The following is a 4,190-nucleotide window of genomic DNA, read 5'->3' on the forward strand; positions in this document are numbered from 1 at the left end:
TGTACTGTTGTCTTACTCCTAAATAAGAGTAAGAAAGGTACACAAACTATAAATATCACTGTAGGCTCTTTCAGCCCTCTTCAGCACTGATTAGAGCTAGCTGAGTAATTTTTGATTTGGGGGGGGGGGGGGAAAGGGGGAGGGGAATCAGAGAAAGCCAGTTTGTCAAACTCAGATTTCCAAAGGGAAGACTCCTAGGGTGACTGTATTTAAATTAAATACAGCCAGAGAACCCTTGTGAAAAACAGCATGCTCTTCGCTGGCTCATCTGGTGGGTGTTTGGGGTTCCTTGCCACACAGCCTGCTCAGGCTGAGAGGTTCCAAGCTTGCAGAGCTTCTCAGGAGACATTACACCTTTCAAATTGATGTTCAATAGAAATCCTGTTATTAAAGATTCATTTCTTCAGGGTGCTTTATGTTTTATCTTTCTGAAATGGTTAGAAATTATGTTCAGTATGTTGTAAAGAGATCCCTTAAATAGGCAAGAATTTGAAGTATTTCAAAAGTTTAACCTGAGCAACGGGCAGATACTACACACAGTATCAGTTACAGATATAAAATTAAAAATATCTGAAGAACAATATGACGATCACATTACAAAAATAAATACTCCAGTAATACTACATAGACAAAATTTTGGAGGCAAATAATGTAAAAATCAAATTCTCTACCTATTTCCTATCTAGGCAACTATGCTGATTTTTTTAACGAATTGAAAGTATGACAAGAGAGATGTATTATACACAGGTAAGAGACTTCATTAAATAACAGTGAAAGTTTAAAGATGTTGCTTTGGAAAGACTAGAAATTCAGTCTGATCTTTCTGTGAAAGTCAGAGGCTGTATGTCATCTGGCCTGGACCCCTAAGCCTAACAGCAACTTCTTTCTCACAGCTTTTACTCAAATCAGTCTTGAAATTCCATCAGCCACATCATTTTCCCTAGTAAATATTGCAAGAAAAATAAGCAGCATGCCCTCAGAGGTGTTTTTCTAACCTCAATCTCTTTGTCTCTCCTCCAGTTTTTTATAAACACTGGCAGCACACTTAAATTCAAGTAAGCTGGAACTATAACCATGTCATTACAAATTGACATAAAGCTATGCAAAAAAAGCTAGTATTACATTTACTTTGAAATAAATTGTTGTTTCTCCATTACAAGATACACTGTTATTGGATAAAACCGTAATATACAACTGTCCTGATGAACCCACACTTCTCATCCAGTTTTATCTTTTAGCCATTATTTATAATGTGTTCTTAAACCCATTTGATAATCATTTTACTAAATCATTGCCATGACATAGAACTTGTCATCTGGATCAGCAATTTCCTTTCCCTACTCTGTCCTGTTACTTCTGTTCACAAGATTTAGCTAAACACACTTCTTGCTAATAACCTGTTAAAAAGGAACCATAAAAATTGCTATACAGGTCCAGATCCAAAATCTGTTTAGCCCAATGTCCTTTTTTTCCAAAAGCAGTCAACAGTGAATGCCTACAGATAAATATAAAAAGCAGAAAAAGTGATACAGGGATACCTCCCTGATAGACTTCTCCAGCTTCCAGTGAAGTGTAACATGATGAGTTACTAGCTAGTCAGGCTAACAAGTAGCTTTATTGTTCTAAAATAAAAGCCCTTTTGTGGTTAAAGCTGTAGGAAACTGAGCCTAGATATTCTTTTCTTGTTGGCTCAAATAACCATAACAAAATCTTGCAAATAAATCGGATTAAGTTCCTCTCTCTCCTCTCCTTCACGACCTCCAGCCTTTTGCTCCTTCACGTTCATGCAATCTGCTGCCCAGCAACTGTACCAATAAAATCACTGAAAGAAATCTGAATTAAGGAGGCACTTTTAAAGTTATTTTCAAGCAGGCTTTCGCCACCCCCCCCCCTCCCCACTGATGGGTGTACAGTGCAGTTGCTCACGCCCCTCCATCAGTACAGCTCTGCTGCTGAGCCGTGATATAGGGATAGACACAACTAGAAGGCTGAGAAATGGGGACATCTTAATCTGGTATGGCTACTGAGACAAACGTGGTTTATAACTCCACTATAAAGAAAATAATCTTTGGTATGAAGGGGTATTTAATATAATGAGAGTCCAACTTTCTAACATTACAGAGTATACTAAATGTTGTGATTACAATTTTCTGTTGCAAGTAGTTAAGTGATACTCTTTTCTTAAACATTGATCTACTTCTTCACAAGAAATTTTTTGAAAGGGAAAGCTCAGTCCCTAGCATTGTAAATCTGAATCACACACAAGAAGGAAAACAAGAAGGAAAACAGGATGGGTTAACTTAATCCAGTTGTTCAGCTTGCTCTCAGTTTCTGTCAGCTAGGAGTGAAATAGATGATGTAAACAGCATGCTGACTTTACAAAAATATTAAGTATTTCCAAATAGCTGGCATGTATTTGCCACATCCTCCAGCTTGATAATCACTATCTTTGAATAATTTTACTGATGTGTTTCTCAAGCTTGCTTAGAAGAATATTGCTCAAACATTTTTAGAGGGCATATTCCATTCAGTGCAGTATGTTTGCACTGTCAGAAAAAGCAGTTCATTGATCTAACATGCAAATCATCTTTGCTGATACTCACCTATTTATTAAAGTCCTTCTAGTTAGTTACAGGTATCTTCTTGCGCTTAAGATGTTAAGGTGCTGCCTTGGCTTTCCCTCTGTTTGTAAAGACAGACACTATGTTTGAAAGACCAGGAAAAAAGCAAATATTACTCATCACCCATTTCTCAACAACAGCCACTACTGACACCACAATTGCTTCAGCATCTTCTCTAAACACTTCAAGGTGAATTTCTTATCAGGATGATTTGAAACCACTAGCTTCTTTCAGCATGCTGCTCATGACAAGGATCTCCTGATAATCTAATTTTCAGAAACACTACCCTCTAGTCTTTTTTTTTAAAAAAAAAAATGACATATCAACATGTATGAGTACAAACAAAACCAGTAAAACACTCATCAGTAGCTTCATAATTAAAAAAATAAAACACAGCTTAAGGTCTGAAGTGTTTCCTAGTCAACACCACTCAGTTAATATAAAAACTCTTTGGTGGGAAGGAGTGGAAGGAGAGTAGGGAAGGGGGAAGATAAAACCTGCAAGCGTAGAAGCCCTTCATTGTGAATTCGAATAGCTCCTTCTCCCACCTAACATGAAAATAATACATTGAGGAAAAGACTATTAAGAGTCATTGAAAGAAATGAGTGATTATAAATGCTGGAAGTTCTGCTAGTGGTCAGTATGCACAGGGCAGGATTATTTTATATTTTTAAAACTTAAAGTTTAGAGTTTAACAGATTGAGATATACCAGCACAGAACATCATGACTGCAAACAAGCCTGCTCCACCAATAGCCAGATCTATTCCAGTCCCTTGTAGAGGCCCTTCAGATTCTACCATTAATTTTCTTACACAGTTAAAATACTATGTTTCTTACATACCCAAAAGTGGTTGAAATATAATGACACAATATATTTCATATTTTATAGAAATAACTACGTTTCACTTTGCAAAAGGAAAGTGTAGCAAATATTGTGCTATTATCCTGATCCAGACAAAAATGAATTACTTTGTCCATGTATCTTCCCTTCTGCTCCAAAAGGTTGAGAAGGAAAAGGAGAAACACAAGATAGAAAAAGTACAGCTTAACACAGGGGGAAAAAGTACAAATTCCTTTGATTCATTAATACAACATTATACCCAGGCTCCCCCTGTGCTCACTTAAGTTATAAAAGCAGTGGATGATTTTCTGTACAGCCCCAGCGTACTTCATTTTAGGATGTGGAGGGCAGACAGTATTTTGAAACACAAAACAACTGGAAAGAGTATTCGAAGGTTTAAGATGCAAACCAGCACAGCAAATACCTACAGTGAAAGGATGTAAATAGCATTAGGAAAAAAAGAGAGCATATTACCATATTCTCTCAATAAGCCTTTAACTAAAGAAGACATAATCCCAACACTGGTCTCATCCCTTACTTACTTGCTCATTCTTCCCAAAACATCAAGAAAACAGCAATTTGTTCTTGCTCTCATATATTCCTAAGGCTGCTGTTTGGCAAAAATGCAGAGCCCACCTCTGCTACACAATACCTTTGTTGTTCCTGTATCATACTAGGAAAATCTTCCACTTGTGTATTTTTATTTATATATAAATAACAAAACATA

The sequence above is a fragment of the Nyctibius grandis genome, chromosome 3, assembly GCF_013368605.1.
Source record: "Nyctibius grandis isolate bNycGra1 chromosome 3, bNycGra1.pri, whole genome shotgun sequence".
Lineage (NCBI taxonomy): Eukaryota > Metazoa > Chordata > Aves > Nyctibiiformes > Nyctibiidae > Nyctibius > Nyctibius grandis.